Source organism: Sciurus carolinensis, unplaced genomic scaffold (genome assembly GCF_902686445.1).
Source record: "Sciurus carolinensis unplaced genomic scaffold, mSciCar1.2, whole genome shotgun sequence".
NCBI lineage: Eukaryota > Metazoa > Chordata > Mammalia > Rodentia > Sciuridae > Sciurus > Sciurus carolinensis.
This window is the reverse complement of record NW_025920157.1, coordinates 1,046,135-1,065,849: the sequence shown is the minus strand read 5'-3', so window position 1 is coordinate 1,065,849 and position 19,715 is coordinate 1,046,135. Positions and strand designations below refer to the sequence as shown.

Genomic DNA, 19,715 nt, shown 5'->3' with positions numbered 1-19,715 from the left:
GTTCAGTGAAAAACCATCAGAGGATTAAAATAAGAAAGTTAAGCCAGGCATGGTGACACATGCCTGTACTCCTAGCAGCTTGGGAGGATAAGGCAAGAGGATTACAACTCAAAACTAACCTCAGCAATTTAGTGAGGTCCTAAGCAACTTAGCAAGACCCTGTCTCTTAAATATATAAAATAGGGCTGGGAATGTTGATCAGTGGGTAAGTTCCCCTGGGTTGAATCCCCAGTACCAAAAAAGAAATAAAGAAAAGAAAAAAAAAAGAGAGAGAGAAGAAAGAAAGATAAAGAAAAAGAAAAGAAAAGAAAAGAAAAAAGAGAAAATGATGTAATCTTTATAAAATCCTTACTTGTAAAACTGTGTTTCTCCATTTTACCAGTGAGGAAAGAAAGGCTCCCAGCATACTTTAGTAAATAACTAATGTCTTATGGGTATGACATGGTGGAGTCAAAATTGGAACCCAAGTCTATAAAGCTTCAGTCTTCCACCTTGCCAAGAGTTTTACTTTACACCAATAGGATTTCTCACTAGTTGCCTTCCTACTGCAACTAGTTCCCATTAGTGGAAACCATGCTTTACAAACATTTGGCTAAAATCAGCATGGTCAGCACTTAGCTTTCTGTGCTTTGCTCTCCTTGAATGTCTACAAAGAACCCAGACCCAGCAGGCCAGGCATTCATGCATACAAACTGGATATGACATCAAACTGGCCTTCTCTGAGGATGCCAGACTTGCAGCAACATTACATGTGCCTTGATACAACCAGTGCTTACAAATTGCCACCCAGCTCCTGGGGCCTGGAAGTCTTTCCTTTCTAATTGGCATATTTGATTACATGGGGAAGAATTTCTCCACTTCTGTTTTCTTCAGCCAGTTTCAAACAGTGGTAAAGAATAAAGAGGAATAAGACAAAGAGAGGAAGGTGGAAAATATTACCAAGGTGATAAAATGAGCCTATTCTTTATTCCCAGTCTAAATGGGGCATTCCAAAGAGTACACTCTTCTGTTTGATGTTGTTTTGTTTCATGTTTTGGTTGTTGTTGTGCTGTTTGCTTTACCCCTGTGAATTTCTCTTCTCAGACACAAAACTGGCAGAGCTCTTGGAGATTTGCAATCTTATTATGCAGTGGTATTTTTTTTTACCCTTTCTATTCTTAAGTAGGCCTGCGGATTCATTTTAACTTTCTATCAATAAATGATTACTACAGTTAAATTCATAAAACATTTATCAATGATACATTGAGCATGATTATGTGCTAAGCACTCTGCTATGAGATTTGCCTCCCTAATTTCACTTGAATCATCACCCTATAAGGTGCAAGGGAGTGGAAAGTGCTGAGGGATGTGGGTGGGGTCCTGAACTTGCTGCTCAAAGATAAATTCTGCCCAGTAGGACCTAAAGACACTTGGACTGAGCCACTCATGGCATTGAGAAATTCTACCTTCCTCCTTTTGTTGGGTACTGTGGGGTATTCACAAATGAATCAGAGTCTTTTCCTTCAAGGAATCTCAGTCATGGAGAAAAAACTTACCTAAGGGAAAACATAGTGATATATAGATGGTCAACAGATGTCCTTCCTCTGTCCCTGTCTCAGTGGACACTGCCTATCAATCACATGCCTATACTTGGGATGCAGACTCCTGGTTGAGTACTACCACTGGCTCAGCAGCAACAAGTATTTATCTAGCATATTTTATAGACAGAACTGGGGAGAACACTGGTTTTTGGATTTCTTCCATATCACATATTTATGGAGAATATTCTATGACTTTCCTCAAACACCCACTTTCTCTGTAATTCTAGTAGTGCTCTGTCTCACATGACAAGTATCTTTCACCCAGAAACTGTTTTTTGTTTTTATTTTTGTTTTTGTTTTTGCTCTGAAGTAGTAAATGATTGGGTCCACATTGCACAGAGAAGCCAGGCTCTGATTGGGCATTTTACTGTAATGTATCCAAAAAGTTCAGGTTGGACTAGGAACCTGGGTTAATTTAGATCATCATTCTCATTTTTTTACCTCTTTCCAAATTGTAATTATATGTCCTACACCCTTTTTTCAGGTCACTTTGAATGCCTCCAATTGTGGATAGAGAACACTACCCTGTTTTATTGCTGGTCTGGTTGGTCAAGTGACTTGTTTCAGTCAATTGAACATTAGCAGACATGATGTCACTAGCAGCCTCACATGGTTTTCCTGTCATGCCTTACCTTAGAGTACTGCTATGATTTGCCATGATAAATGTCCGCCATAGAAGGCGGCTAGTCCAAGGAGAATGGAGAAATATGTTGACTAATCTCAGTCCATCTCCCAAGGTGGAGCTAAGATCAGGCATTTCCAAAGCCAGAGCTGACCTGCAGACCTGCAAACAAGAAATTATATGCTTATTATTGCAAGCCACTGTGCTTTTGATATTGTTTTTTCAACAGCCAAAACTGAACAATATAGCATTCTCATATTCTTATAATTCTTTACATGCCTATCATTTTCACTTTTATTCCAGGGCTATTGCTTCTCTTTTCCTCACCAAATAATGAAACTGCTTTTCTTTGTCAAAGTTTTTAATATAGATTTAAAAGCTGTGTATGCAAGACCATCATCAGGACACAGCAAACCAACGTAAGAGGTGACTGGTCTGTCCATTAAACACACCAAGTGGTAATATATTGATATATACTGATGTATACTGATAATATATTGATACTTATGTATATGATGTGTCCCCCAAGGACTCATGGGATGAAGACTTGGTTCCCAATGCAGCAGTGCTCAGAGGTGGACAATATGGGTGAGTGATTGGATCCTGAGGCTTCTGATATAATCAGTGAAATAACTTATTGAGGAATTCATAGCTGAATGGACTACTGGGAGGTGGAGAAAACTGTAGGAAATGAGACCTGATTGAAGGGAGTGGATCCATGTGGTGTGCCAATAGGAATTATATCTTGTCCCAGGTTCTTCTCATGTTGCATGAGGTCACTCTTTTTTTCTTTCTCTCTTTCTTTTCTTTCTCTCCCTCTCTCCTCTCTCTCTCTCTCTCTCTCTCTCTCTCTCTCTCTCTCTCTCTTCTCTCTCTCTCTCTCTCTCTCTCTCTCTCTCTCTCTCTGTCTCCTGCCATGAGGTGAACTGCTTTATTCTGCCATACCTTTCTGCTATGATATTCTGTATCACCTCTGCCTCAAAGCAATAGTCTGCCAGTTACAGACTGAAACCTCTGAAACTGTGAATCACAATAAATCTTTCCTCCTTTGAGTTACTTTTCTCAGGTATTTTGTCACAGTGAGAAAAACCTATCTAAACCACATGTACATCTTCCAATATAAAGAATTCAAATCAGAAAATTAAAAATTATTATATTCCATAAACTTTCTGGTCAGGGAGCCAGCAGTCATCTTATTGATCAGAGACTTAATGAAGCAAAGCATACTCACTATAGGTGTTTAGAGCAGAAAGTACTTTACTACAGGAAAATAAGAACAGGAAGATTTCTGTCAGGAAATCTCTAGGTGCTGCCATCACAGGGAAACTTCTGCCCATAGTCTCAGTTACCCACAGCACCAAAGGAGGTGGTCCTCAAGAGCATGCTCAAAAGTCAAAGGCAAAACATCACCACTGCCACCTCCAGCATACACACAACTGCCTGCCAACATTAACAGAGGAACATTGGAATCTCCTGCCTTCCACCTTCCCAATTTCAAATAGGGGCCTCTCGTGGATGGAATATGAGTATTCTTCAGACCAGAGAGGCCAGTGTCCAGATTTATTCTCTCATACAGGAAAACTTGGAAGAGCTGGGATAAGATCCCAAATAGCATCTTATGCAACTTATCAATACCTTTCTCTGGTCTGGGCACTGTATCCAGGTCTAGACTCAGAGATAAACAGACAGATGCAGGCTCTGACTTCACAGAACACACAGTCCAGGGGCAATTTTCCTCAAAAACAGTAGAGCCCTTGTGGGCAACAATGACTAAGGCTAATGTGGTTTTTACACTGCATAAAGGGATCAGAGATGAGCAATTCTTACCCAACTAATGGAATGAGCCAAGGGGAACTTAGGGAAGATCTCCCAAGAGATATTTACACACACACACACACACACACACACACACACACACACACACACACATATCTGACTAATGGAATCACCATGTAGCCCTAAGGAAAATATGCAGAGAGTGAAGTTCCAGAGTATTAGGATCGGTTACCACAGAAGTCCATGTCACTAGAACTAGCTGTCCCAAACCCAAAATTAATTTTGGGAGCAACCCTATAAGGCATCAATTTATATTTTTCCAAAATATTGAGATTAATATGGTGTACTACAGGACACTGCAAAGGAACCAACATCTGAGCCTTCCATTTAAAGACCTGCTTTCCAGAAAGGATTAATGCAACCTGGGTGTCCTGTGCCAACCCACTGTGCTGATGTTTTCAATTAAGCCTTAGTGTGTGTATGTGGCATGCAGGATTTCCCCTAATCCTTTTTCATTTCTTTCCTTTACTTGTGAATTACTTTCAAGTCCTGACACCTTCAAGATGTCCTAGGGCACTATATGTTAATAAAAGCATTTCCAAATGGACAGTAGGTGGGTAGGCAGTGAGTTAATTGGAAATGGCACAGTACTATGCTTTAAGAAAACCCCTGCCATTTCTACTTTTGTGATTTCCCTGCTGGACAGAATTCTTAATGTTCTAATTTTTTAGAAAAGCTAATATTACTGAGCCACAAGATTCCAGAGAGTTTGCACATGGATGCAATTAATAAAGATCCATGCCTGCTTCAAATCTTTTAACCTGGACTTTCACATGGACAAAGAACAGCCACATTAAACAATTACTTTTACATAAATTCAACCCACATTGATTTAAGCAAAAGAGGGAATTTAAGGTCTCCTGTGACAAAGAAGACAAGGGATTTCTTGTTTCAGGCATGCAAGAATCAGAACTCACACAGTGCCAGCAGAAATCTGTCTCTCAGCTCTGCTTCCTCCTCTCTTGGTTTGTTATAAAGCATGGGCAAGCCAGCAGCTCCAGCCTTTCATTGTTCCATATTGGCAATGCCAGATAAAAAGGATAACACCTCCCAGAGAGTTCTAGCTAAATTCCTAGAGCTAGTGCTCATTAGACTATCCTGGGTCATGACTCATCCCTGACCTATCTGTGTCCAAGGGAACAGAGTACTCTGATTGGTCAGACCTAGGTCACCTGTGCCCATTTTAGTTATCTCCATTAGAAGTACATAAATGGAAGGATGCACATATATACTGCACAAGAGATCTGCTACAATTCTTTTTTGTGTGTGTGGTACTGGGGATTGAACCCAGGGCCTTGTGCATTCTAGGCAAGCACTCTACCAACTGAGCTATATCCCCAGCACCTCTAAAATTCTTAAATAGAATAGTAGCTTACTTGTGTTTGTTAACTATGTCTCAGGTGCTGTGCTAACTGCATTTTCTCACTGAGTCTGACAATCATCCTATGTAATTGATAAGATGATTATCCCCATTTTAAACATGAAGAAACCAAGACCTTGGCCATTCCCCCAGGAGATCACCTTTTTCAGGTTGTCATTGTCCTCTTCTGTGTCCACACCATACCTGTGTGCAGCAAAGATACAAACAGAGGACAGTCATTCCTCGGGAAGAACTCAGTTTGTTAAACTGTCTCTCTTGAGAATGTGAGTTTACCCCTTGTACTGAATAGACCTATTCTCTTTTGCAGGTTTTGGGGACAGGGGCTATTCATAAGAGAAAATATAGAAGGAGGTCAGTGGGACAAACTGAAAACAGTGACCCCATCACTATCATTGATTTTGAGGCCAGAGCCAATATTCACTTTCTTTCTCCTCCATTCTTCTTTAAATCCCTCTCACCTTCGACTATGACCTCAACAGATCTGGGTGACTTTCTAAAAGCAGAAGTTTCACTCAGAGGGTAAATGATTGCATAATTTGACCAACTATGCTAAATTCCCCTCCAGAGTGCTTATACCATACTGAATTCCCAGCAGCAATGAATGAAAAAGGCTGTTTTCCATAGCTTTTCCAAAAGAGTCTGTAGTCCATGATGGCATCTCTGTACAATTTTGATTTTAATTTATCTTATTATGGGTAAGATTGAGGGTTCTTTAATACACTTAAAAAGTCCATTTGCCAGTCAGGTGTGTAATCGCAGGAGGATCACGAGTTCAAAGCCAGCCTCAGCAACCGTGAGGCACTAAGCAGTTCTGTGAGACCCTGTCTCTAAATAAAATACAAAATAGGGCTTGGGGTGCAGCTCAGTGGTTGAGTCCCCTGAGTTCAATCCCTGTACCAAAAACAAAAAACAAAAACAAAACAAAACAAAAAAATCCATTTGCCATTTTTTTCCTGTGGTCCTTCTCTTCATATCCCTATTAAATTTTTAAAGGGGTGTTGATGCCTGTCTTCCCTATTTTAGAACCTCTTTTAATTTTACAGGTAGTCACCTACTATAATAAAATTGCAAATGCTTTCTCAAAGCTGGAAGGATAAAGAAATTGAATGAATGACACACATGGTGATGTAAAAAGTGTAGAAAGGAGTAACTTGTGTATCTGTTTGGGGGTTCATGGGACCAACGCAGGGTCCTCACTACAAAGAAGAGTTTATTGATCATGTATAACACTAGAAGCAATTGAGTATTGAGTTTGAAATTCAAGAAAGAGGTTGGGGCTAGAGGCATAAATTGAGAAACTTGAAGCTAGAGTTATAATTTGTGTTGTTTAAAAACACGAACCTGCAATTATCAACAGAGTACAAGTGGGTGGTATAAGCCTTTAGTGGCAAATGTTATACATGCAAACATACTTTACATGCTGAGCTATACCCATACTCCTTCTCTGACCTAAATCTTCCTTTTTAATTGACAGCCACACCCTTTAGAGCAAAGAACATCTCTGCCACACTTTAGCCATATAACATGTCTAACCATTGAGGGAGACTCACTGAGTTTTATTACAATTCTTTCTAAAGAGAAATAAGAAAAAAATGGGGTCATATATAAAGCAACATGCCAAACCATTACAATGTCTTCTGGGAAATTGGAAAATTTAATTTGAAATTCTGGGAATTTAAAAAAATTGAATTAAAAAAAATTCAAGGAATTAGATTCTTCCCAGAAACCAGAGAAAATCTGAAGCACTGTGTGGTGCAGGAACCCCTGCATGTTTGGTTTGCAGCCATACCCTCTTTATTTCCAAGTGTCTGGACCATCTGCTTTTACTGCTGAGATGCAAGGTAGCCAGAATGCCAGTGTGGTTGGGAGTGGAAGAGATCTGCTAGCAGAGAGAACCAGGTTGCTGGAGTCCTGGAACCAGATTCTCCCAACATCTGGAGTTGGTAATTAAACCTCTCCCAAGTGGACAGTTGTTTACATCAGTCTAGTGATCAGGTCTATCTCTGGGTAAAATATTGTGCATTTCCAATAAGCATTACAAATATTATATGACTCTTTGAATATATTATTCAGGGTGGAGCCACTTACTTTCATCCTATCATTAAAATAAGAATAGTGGGAAATTCACAGACATGTGTCATACAGGGAAAATGCACTGGGGAGGTCAAGACTTCTCAATTCTACTCTCTATCATAACTTGGTATGAATGTGGAAGGTTAGATGGAATGTTTTTATAATTGAATAAAACTCAATGTTAGGAAGGAGAAAGAGACATTTACAAGCTATCTAGTTCTACTTCCTCGATTTGCAAGTACAGAAATGAAGGCACAGCTCTGACTGATTTCTCTTTGGGAAGTCAACCTCCTGCCAAGAACATGCATTATAGTCTGTTTTCTGCCACCAGATTAAGAGAAAAGGAAACTGTCTCCACACAAGTGTCCTGTGATACCAATGACTGGATAAGTCTGCTGTATTCTTGAGTGACAAGTTAGCAAGCTCATCTGGCTGCAGGTCTGAAAATTCATTCTATCCCATGGCTCATCTGAGTTAACTGTGATCATTCATCTGACTTGCTTGGATCCATTTTGGGAGACAAAAGAAGGGGATACTATTGATTCATTCCTCCCAAACTCCAACAACCTTCAGCCATGGAAAACCAAATTGTCATGTCAAAATACAGGTATCCAGAAGAGTTCATATGAACACATCAACACCCATATGCTCATTAGCCATGATATGTTTTGGAGTAAATAACCACCACTGGAAGAAAATGGGACCCTTAGAAGAAGGGAACAGAGCCAGGTTAATTTTCATGAATAACTGAGAAAGAACTGAAATAAGAAATTAAATTGCTGAATAGGAATACCAACCACACTGGGGCACCTTGGAGGAACTAGAGAATACAATTCCTCAAAATCATACCAACCCCAATATTTTATCCAGAAATATTTTCTTCTCAGAGAATGCACACAACCTTACTTATAATCTGGTTGCTCCCTATTCTGCCATTAACTAGCTGTATAAACCTGGACACATTACTTCACCTGGCTGAGCTTAGGTTTTCTCAACTGTAATACAGATTTACCTACTATTTATTTGTCCCTTTACTAGTACCAGGCACTGTACTGATAAAATAGAACAATTCACATTGTGTAGAGTCTCCTCCTTCATGAATGAGGGTGCCACATGCATTTAGTGACTTAAACTTCACAATAATTCTGAAATAGCTGTGATTATACCCATTTCACAGATTAAAAACTGAGGTACAGTGAGGTTAAGTAATTTTTTTGAAGTCACACAGCTAATGAGAAAGGGAGAGGATTTAGACTCAACCATTTTGATACAAGAAATCTCTTCTACACTTCTCTCTGGTGTTTCACTACACTTTAAGGACAAAGGTCAATGAGGATATGTTTAGAGACAAGGGGAAAAGATATTACTTCTTAACTACTGGGCTAGATTGCCACTCTAGAGTCCACTGGACTCCAGAGCTCAGGCATTTAACCCCAAGAGGGCCATGGATAAACAACACGTATTCACTCTCAGAATAAAGAACTTTTCAAATCACAGAGTATCTTACTGTCTGCAGTAATTAACATACATACATCCAGAAAAAGATGTGTGACAAACACATGCAGGACACAAAACCCCTTGAACCAAAGGGAAATGTAAGAGCTTATTTGACACTGATAAAGGCTGTGTACTTGCTTCCTGTGGTTGCTGTAAAAAATGACCCAAGTTAGGTGGCTTAAAACAGCAAAAATGTATTGTGTCAGAGTCTGAAGTCAAGGTGTCCCCAGGGTTATATTCCTTCTGCTTGTGCTAGGAAGCAATTTATTCTTTATCAACATTCCTTGACCCATGACAGGTTGCCTCCTCCTCTTTCTCTCTTTTCTCTTAGAAGAACACTTAGGATAGCATTTAAGTTCTACCTGGATAATACAAGTGTAGAGCATCTCAAAAGGCAATGGCTCTCTTTTACAGGTGGTCCCTACTTCATGAAGCCAACCAGCTCACACAGACACCAAAAGATATTTATAAGATGAAAGTATTCAGTGCTACAATCCTAAAAAAGAAAAAGATACACTTTGTGCCACAGTTCAACTCTCCAAATCCCAAATTTTACCATTTTCCAGACACTTCCTAAATCCATGACTCAGCTGCCTGGTAATGAGGATAAAGGATTACACACTCAGAATAAACAGCCCACCCCTCTGCCGGGCTAAGCCCAGACTGAGCCTTTCAGGTAGGGCCATCCTTCAGAATAAGCTGAGACTTTGAGGCATGAACCATCTTCCAAGAATACTTAAGGGGACTAAGCATGATGCCAATTTGCAGTTTCTCAAATGTGCTACTGATCTCTGTTGGCCTTTGTTGAGGAGAAATGGCAGCATTCTGTCAATGTTCAAAAGCTGCTCTATCTCAAACTTTGTTATAATCAAGTTGTCTGTGAACTTTCCAAAGAGAGTATACGCAGGGTAAGGCTCTGACAAAACTCAGAAAACAAATCTCCAAGTTGGTGGCAGCCAATCTGGAAAGAAATCATAAGTGATACACCAGTCCAAAGGCACCCACCAGACAGCAATTAAGCCCCTAGAAAGCTTGCCTATAAATAGAAATTGAAAGAGAGTAGTGGAAATAGCATCTTCTCTGGAGGAGTAAAGGAACTAAGTATAGTAGGAGATGGAATATGGCCTTCTACTAATCCAGGCTCCATAATTAAATTCCAGAACCATGACAGCAAAGGAAGACAGTATTCAAAAAAAAGCAGGTGTCTCCTGGAGAGTTTTTTTCAGAGAGGCTTTTGTAAGGCTTTAGGCCAATAGTCTGGGGATGAAAACATAGGTAAAGCTCTCCAAAAGAGGCCAGAATGAGCTGGTGCTGCTTTTCTAACCCTTGAACAAGTACTGGCTCCTAAGTAGATTTAATTTCCTCCAGGATTCTTCAGCTGCACATGGACTTTGTTGATGAAGGGATGGTCACAGTCACAGAGCAGTCATGGCAGCACAAATGACTACCCACCTGCCTGTATCAATATACCTCCCAGCTACAGTGCATCTCAAAGCTGGACCAGAGAGATGACTTCAAAGATAATGCCCATGTGGCCCAGCCAATTCTTCAACATTTGCAGAGTGGCAGCATGAGGTACTGATGTGCAGAGCTGGGCTCCAGAGTCAGATGGACCTGATGGTCATTCAGGACTACAACTTAGTATCATGTGACTTTACGGAAGTTACTAAATCCATCCAAGCTAGGGGATATTATTCACCTGTGAATAGAGATTGTAATATAGCCAACATCAGAGCAGTATTGTAAAGAACAAATGCCTCTGTGATGAGGCAATCAGCCCACAGCATGGGATATGGTAAAAGACTTCAAATGATATTAATCACTATTAAAATAATGATGATTAAATGGATAAAACATGGATGTGGCCATCAAGAGGAAACACCAAAGGCTATCCATGCATAGAAACTCCTAAAAAGGAGGGCCAGGAGCACTTGGGGTTTTTGGTTTCATGGTTTTTATTTTGTTGACCCAAGTTGGGGGGAGTCTTGTCTCTTTCATCTGGTTTTGGCAACCAGGTAGGAGAACAAAGGCCACATAACTAGCACAGAGAGAAGCTGGCGCTCTCAGGGAGCCACATGCTCTGTTCTCTCATCTAAAACCAGATATGCTAGCTTCAGGCACAGCTGAAGAGATCACCAACTGTGCTCCAGAACCCCTTCACTATGGCTTTCCCTTTTTGTAGGGTTTTCAAAGAAGCAGCCTCCCAAGTTGAGAAAAGGAGTGTGAGAGCAGGCCCCAGCTGCCCAGAGCAGCTGCATGGCAGAGTTGCAAACAGCAGATGCAGCTTCTGGAAAGCTCCTGTGAAATCAAGAAATAGTCCCTCCCACCCAGGGACAACAACCAGCCCTTCCCAGCTGCCTCATTTCCAGACCACCTTGTGAGAGTCCTCAGGTTCATCCAGTGGACAGTCCTGCTGGTTTCCCATAACCCTTCCTCAAGGCAATCAAATGCAGTCTTATTAAGCCCTGATTCTGGTCTGTATGGAGATGCAGATTTTCTTTAAGTGTGAGAAGTTTGATGAGCTTTGGAATCCAGTAGTCATAGACTTGAACCATGGTTTTCCCATTCCTTAGCAGCATAACCTTGGGTAAATCCAAAAGCTCTGCACCTCAGTTTCCACACCTGTAAAAGGAAAATGTAAATAGTGTCCATAATCATAGTTATTTTTGAGTCTTGAATGAGATAATGTTCAAGACACACTCATGTGATAGCACAAATGCACTGTGGAGAAACTTAACTGGACTCAGCACTGCATTTAAAAGCATTAAGCCAGATCTCTTCACTCAGATAGATACCTAGGGTTTAACAACTCATCCACATGGGAAAAAATCCTCATCATCTCCATCTGAACTACACAGTATTTACAAAAGTATTACAACATATTTGAATTTAAAGATAAAGGACCCACCTTAACTTTTCCCCTCCACCTATAATTCTAATTCAGAATTTACACCCACAATTATAGATACTGCCCATTATGTTATTAGTGTAATATTTCTGGCCATCATGCTTGATTCCATCTTTTGGAATTCCATTCTGTGTCTCCTTAACTTCGTTCTGATCTTCCTGTCTTCCAGATACCTCTTACCTAAGCCATTCCTACAAGTTCTCTTATTTGGTCATTTATGTGTTAACCAATACTAACCCATCCAACTTGTACTAGTCTGTGCTTGCAGTAGTCCATGATTGCACTAGTCTAATCCTGGAGACACAATAATAACCAAGAAATGTATCCAGTATCTCTGATTCTCAGAAAGTCTAAAATCAATCAAGAAAAGAAGATGTTTCAGTGACAAAATCAGTACATGATTGGGGTGATACTAGCTTAAATCAGGTAAAAATAACCTGTTCTACAGTAAATGGAAGAGATTGATAGAGGATATTTTCCAAGAGGAAGTGACCTTTAAGTAAGTCTAAAAGAATGACTGGTAATTACTGAGGGAAGAAGAGAGGAAACAGCATTTTGAGAAAGACAGTCCAACGGTCCATCTTGACCACTGCTTCAGAGCCAGTTCAGGTTTCAGCAGCCCTGCAGTCCTAGTCATCACTGCCATTAGAGTTAATATTTTGTTGAAATTGCTGCCCCTCTCAAGAACCAAAACCTCTCCAGGCAACTCCAATTCACTCAGTGAAAGATCAAAAAAAATTATGGGTTGTCCTGAAAAACTCTAACTCTCTATCTGCAAACTCTGGTGGGTAGTTGTTGATCATTGCCAGAGTAAACCCACAGAAATGAGGAATTTCTTTCTTTTCTTTCAAGGGACAAACTCAAGACTGCCTTCAAGACTAGGCAGAGATTGACCCAGTGAACAAGATCATGCCATTTCTTTTCCTCCCCAAAAAATGGACTTTCCCAGTTTCCACTCTGGATGAAAACTTAATATTTCAGTTTACAATTTCAATTTCACAGCTGACTGGCATCTGCAGAGACAGAGAATTCTATTAAAATTGCAGAAGCATCTAATACAATGACTGGCAGATGGGGAAAGTGTTTGCAGCAAGTCCATTTTTTCTGATTATGGTAACAAAACATGGCACACACTTTTCTAATGCATCAACACTGTTTCATTTACAATTTAAATCTGATGAATAAAAACAGAGTTTAGGACTTTTGGGGGGCAATGCTGTTTACCACCTGAATGGTCTAATAATAGATAGATCCCTTTCCCCTTTCCAATCAGACAAATTAGCATTCCAACTTCTGTACTTAATAAAGTTACACAGAGCAATTTCAAAAATTGAGTGCAACATTGCATCAATAAATTATTTATGCACACTTGATTTGGAAATTAAGCAACAATGAAGTATTCTTTAACTATAATAGAAAGTCCTTTAAAGAAAAAGTAGGCCTACTGGGACATTATAAAAGTAAAAGCCATTACTGATAGAAAGGAATGAGGCTTGTGAGTACCAATTGCAGGGAAAATAGCCACTCAACTGTTTAACAAGGAAATGCTTTGGCACCTTCTGACCAAAACCCAGTCAGCTGTCAACACCTTCTAAGTGGTCACACTGAAGGAAAAGCTAATGGTAATCATAAAGATAGATGTGGATGGTGTTTGCTTACAGCCTCATCCTGGGACACTGGCCAAGTTTCTTGGGTCTAAGTTTCAATCATGAAACATGAAAACATGTAGCAGTTGTTTTCAAGTGCTGCCACTTGGTCTAGATGCCAACTGACTGTATAAGTATCAGAATTTCTGTTCTTGCTCTTATTGTTGCTTTTAAAACTGATTCTTGGATTCTTGTGCTCCAAACACCAAAGACCCTCATTCAGTGGCACTGAAGTAGAACATCATAATTGACTTCCAAAATGTTCCCCAGGGACTGGATTTGGGAGCCATGGGCCTACCTGCCTTCCAAGTCTAAACTGTGATCTTCCAAAGATACAAGGAGAAGCCCAAGGCACAGACTTGCAATTGATGAATCCTGGTAAATGTCTAAGTACATTTTTAACTAACTGACTTTATAACTGTCTGCAGACATTATGAAATGAGGCATCCTGTCATTTGAGGCACTGATGTAGGCTTCTTTATTTGAGTTTGGTAATTCCTCATGTCTTCAGACCCAGCTGCACAGCTACACAAAACCTGTGTGAGCCATGTGCAGGGTTGGCTGAGCAGAGAGGAGAATCCAAATTAAAAGTCAAGAGCTATTGGAACAAGAGAGTAAGGACAGAGTGCAGTTTATGTGGAGCAAAGGCTACTTTTCTTGGAGACATGACAATAACTGGAAGCTCCCACTGTCCCTGAAGATAAATGAAATGTACCTAGAGGAAAATGGTGCTTTGTCCTAAACCAAAAACCCAGATGTCCCCTACCAATGTTCAGGCAATTTAGGAGGTCCCTAAATTGTGTTCCCCAGCTACGTACTTTCAGCCTTTAAGGAGGTATAATATACAAATGTTCTCAAGGGTAATAAATATCCTAAGCTGCATAATTTATCATCTAAAATCCTCATTAATCATCTAAATGCCTCATTTTTGACAGACTAGAGAGGGGCCCTAAAAGAAAGAGCTTCAGAATGAGCAGAGAGAGGGAAAGAGGCAGGCTTCCTGTGAGGTGGCAGGAGGAAAGCAACAGGGAGACCTGCGAGACAGCCACTGAGTTCCACTTTAAATATTTTCTGAGAACAACCTTGCCAACCCATAAGATAAGGAAAATGTCACTTTGTGCCATACCACTTCTCAGATGACTGGTGAGGTTATGCTTGATGTTGACTTGGCGCATCCCAGTGCTATGAAGAAATTAGTGCTATGAAGAAATAGGTCCACTATGGTTGCCTTTCACCTGGGGCAGTTAGAATGTCAAGTGTTGCTGATGATTGGCAGAAGAGCACTTAAAAAATGCCATTTTCATCATTTTGTTACCTGACCCTCTGCCAGTGGACTCTCCCCAGCCTTTTTCCAGTCTCATTAGTTGCCATGGAAGCAGCCCCTTATCTAAATGACTTTTTAGTCAATATCTGCTCTGCCACCACCTCAGAGAGGAGTGTGAGTTCTCCAAGGAGGATTTGGTAAACATCCAGCTTGTTCCATTATCAATTTTATTTCTTCTAGTGTAGTTTTCAGCTTATGTGACATCTACCTCTCTTGTTAGGGATTCATGTAATGAGACCAATGAGTAAAGTAAATTGGGTCTTAGAAAAATTTCCCACTTGGTATCCCCAAAGTAGGTTAATAAATGCAGAGTGCAAGAACATGACTAATTCTTCAAAATGAGACTCTGTCACACAGAGAAAATGCTCATGTCAGGCACAATGCTACACCCAATTTGTGGCCACTTTTAATCTTTGTAACTTATGAGAGGTTGGATTATCCCTGCCACAGAGATGAGGAGATGGGGGTCAGAGTGGATACCAATCCATGGACACCATCACCTACACGGTAGGTGCTGACATGGCCCAGGCTTTTTCTCTGAGCTATATGTCCATCAACTCATTTAATCCTCACAATAATGTAGCAAGTAGGCTTAATTGACCCCATATTACACCTGAGCATACTGAGGCACAGAAAGATTAGGCAGCTTTCCAGTTCCATGCAATTAGTCTGCACCATAACCAAGAATCAGACATGCTCTATTTGCCCCTGAGTCTGAATGTTTAACCCTAACTCTGTTTTACTCTCGAACGTCATTTGGTCATAATGATAGCAATTAGAAAAGGCACTCAAGGTAAACCCAAATGTTTTCCACCCATTTCACCTAAACATGTTTACTTTCAATACAGACCAGTATGTAAATTCTTTGATGGCACAGACCTAGATCCAAGCATGTTTTCAAGTTAAATGCTGAATCATGGATGCTTACTAACCAGTTGACAATTGATTTGAGGCTTCATATTACAATCCTTTCTAAACTACATTTAAGAACATAAATGCACAATTAAACCTCAGTTCTATACACTTCCTACAGGCAGAGGTCCTTAGTGCTGAAAGATGGACCAGAATTAACCAGCAGGAAACAACAGGGTAGGGGAATGGAAGAGAAAGGAAAGAAGGAGGAGGAAATGGTAAAGGAGTAGGAAAGACTTATGTTCCAGGAATCCTGTTGAGACATCCTACATAGGTTATTGAGCTTAACCCTCACAGCAATCATTAAGGTACATAATAATACCCCAAGGCTATATTGCTCATATGCAGAACAAATCAAAATGGAACTCATGCCTATCCAAACTCAAAAAGCAAGTTCTTTCCTTTCATTACCCTAAAAGTGACTCCTCTAAGTTCAGTTCCTCAATTTCACATCCACTGAGCTATAAAAAGGAAAATAAATTGACCAACCTCTCTGTGTCCCTTTGCTCATCTATAAAATAAGGATAACAATATTTTTCTCAGTTTTTTTGCAGATTAAATGAGAAAATTTCTGCAAAGCACATCAACCTGTGCTCAGCACGTGATGTCCACCCAGTTATCAGTGCTGCTCATGGTGATAGAGTGATGATGAAAAGGATGATGTGCCAGGAGCTGCACTAAGTGCAGGTGTTAAAATTGCACCTTAGGCTAGTGTAGCCTACAACACTCTCTGAGCATCTCCAGAATCAGCAGGAGGCATTATGGAGCTGAGCAGTACTTCTCGAACTGGAACAAAAATCACCTGGGCATCTTGTTAAAATGCAGATTCTGATCTGTTATGTCGGGTAGGAGACCTGAGATTCTGCATTTCTAGCAAACTCCCTGGCCCAGAGACCACAGTGTGAGTAGCCAAGACCTAAAGAATGGCTTTCCTATTTCCTAGTCTCTAAATTTTTCCCCTCTGAAGTGCCTGAGATAATGAAAACAGGCCAGGGGGAAATAAATCATCTTCAATGACCAAATGTCAAATAAATTAAAGTCTGAAGCACTAAGACTATAAAAGCTATTGAAAGCAGCTTTGCAGGGCTCCTGTGACTGGAAATCCTTTCTGCATATTCTCCTGGCAGCCAGCTAATCACCAAGAAGAGTGAATGCCTTCATTTTCCTGTCCATACTCCTGCATCAAAGAAGTAAGAATGAATCTGTGTGACTCCGGGTCCAATTGGAAGGCTTAGCCCTGAAGTCTACTGAAATTCCCAATTGTATTCCCAGAAAAGGGCTAGTCCACTTATGTTTGCTGGAAGATTCAGAGTCTTTATCCACTCACTGGGTTCCTTTGAACTGACCCTCTTAGCTGAATTTTCCCCCTCCAGCAGTGTTCTAAGGTAATTCACACTATCATGAAGACAGATGATACAGAGTTCATTTGTTATTAGGTGACCACAGAAAATGGCACAGATTCAGATAAGCAACTGGAATCAGACCACACAACATCCTCCAAAACCCTCCTCATTCTGAAATAACATTGCTTAAGATAAATTAAGATAAAAGAAGTTTATTGAGGGGGCATTGTTCTTTCAAAGAAACGTTGGTCTTGTATCAAGTTGGGACATAGAAATAGAGGAATATTTCAAGCATGACTCTGAAAGAAACAATTCCACCAAATATATTATGAGCTCCAAAATTACAGTAAGTTACCCAGTCACTTATTTCCAGAGTCCTCTTCTCAAGCACAGCATCAAGACCACCCACACCCAAAGGACAGAGGGAAAACAGGAGGAAGAAATCAGGAACAAGGGGCTTGCTCCTTAAGCTCTTGGACACAGCAGTCAGGGATTATATCTGGTCTTTGTATTGCATGGGTTTAATAACTTGTCATGGGTACTCTGAAGGAAATAAACACTGGATTTTGCCTGCTTTTCACTCACTTATCTCTTCTTATAGGGGGTACCCTAAATGATCTCATTCAAAGCATACAGAGAATGCACATTGGTTAAGAACATGGGCTCAGTGATCCAATTTTGGGGGCCCTCACAGTTACTATCAGTGTGATCTTGGATCCATGTTAGCTCTTCTTAGTCTTGTTTTACTTATTCATGAACTGGAGTTAATAAAGGCACAAGTTTCTAAGGTTACTGTGACAATAAAATAAAATAACACATTTATAAAGTGCTTAGAACAATGCCAGGCACATATAAAAAAAACTTTACTGGTCTGCCTGATCAAGCTCCCCAGTTGTGAGTAAAAAAGGAAGTCAAATTTGCAAGTTTCTGTCTCCTATAACCATCTTGCTGCCTTCATTTAGATATTAAGCCACAGGATGATTAAAAATAGAATTCAACATGCAGAAATCTATGTTTTTTTCATTCTTTGAGACTCATCATCTCTATTCATGAAACAAGGTGATTGTATTAAATTGCCTACCTTTTCAGTACAACAGGGGCTAGGTTGGTATTATTGAGTGATCTTTCAGAGATGCAAGCAAATCACCCAAAAACTCCATCAATGAAGTCATGATGGAGACTGAGTCTGAGGTGGAACTGCACAAATGGCAACTCTATCATGTTACTTTGCCTGGCAATGTGCATATTCCTCAATCCTTCCCCTTACGGGAAGTTAATACCATACACCAGGCACTGACCCAGGTGCTTAATGGTCAGGATGCTTAGGTGAGAGAGCTGTGGTGCCAGAACCAAGAGGACCAGTAATAGGACCAAGTCAGGTAGCTTCATAATTCATGAGTGTGAAGACTGGTAGTATCAGAAACCATGAGTTTTGTTTGGCACATAATGCCATAAAAAATGTTGGTGATGCCCTTCAGAGTAGCTGCCATGGACCCCACTCAAAATTAAAGAAGAGCAACCACAGTAACTCCTATGATGACAACTGCCTGTACTGCCACAAGTGCTCAGGTGTCTACTCTGTACCAAGGACATACCAAATACACTGAATTCTTTCTATGGCAATTCCCTGAATTGGGTGTTTTCCTCAGTGGACTGTAACCTCAGTCCTCTTCCTGCTATGGCTTCTTGTAACAGCAACTGTCTCACTCACAGCTTTATTAGCCTGAGATGTTATACTTACCCAGATGAACCCTTTCTGACCATGGCTATTTAGACCCCAAACTAGAATTTGTTCCAGAGAATTCAATTTCATGGACTAATTGAAAAACAGATCAACTTAACACATTAAATTCTACAAGGTTTCTTACTCAATTTGTCCATTATGTTCATCACCTGGTGATGGTTTTAAACACAGGTGCCAGGCTACACTGCAGACCCATTAAATCAGGGGAGATGGGCTGGGTATAAGTATTTTTCAAAGCTCACCCTTTGGTTCTGACATGAAGCCAAGGTTGAACATTGCAGTTTTAGAGTAATGGTTCTCAAAGTGTGGTCACAAAGCAGCAGCAGCAGCATCTCTTGGAAATGTGTTATAAATACATATTCTCAGATCCCAGTCAACAACTACAAATCAGAAGTTCTGTTGAGTGTGCCCAGAAATCTTCATTTGAATAAGTCCCTGTATGGTTCTGATGGACACTACAATTTGACCACCATGGTTCAAGATTCCTGTTTCTCAAAATGTGTTCCATCACTCTGCAGCATTGGGATCATTTCCAAACTTGCTACAGATCCTGCCCCAATCTGGAGTTAATGAATCAGAAACCAGCCAGGTCTAGTGCATATGCCTGTAATTCCAGTGATATAGGAGGCTGAGGCAGGAGGATGGCAAGTTTGAGGACAGCCTCAGCAACTTAGCAAGACCCTTTCTCAAAATTTAAAAAGGGTGGAGGAGTGGCTAGGAATATAGTTTAGTGATAAAGCATCCCTGTGTTTAATCCCTAGTATGAACATAAATATTTTTTTAAAAAGAAGCAAAATTAACATTTTAAGAAGGTCTGAAGGTGACTTGTATGCACAAAAGTATCTGAGA

General features: G+C 40.3%; 1 non-coding gene across 1 annotated transcript; it reads right to left on the bottom strand.

The window, feature by feature from the left end:
* Positions 1-5,303: 5,303 nt before the first annotated feature.
* Positions 5,304-5,377, bottom strand: Trnas-aga (transfer RNA serine (anticodon AGA)). The gene has a single exon. It is a non-coding gene; the product is annotated as a tRNA-Ser (tRNA).
* Between the last annotated feature and the right edge of the window lie 14,338 nt (positions 5,378-19,715).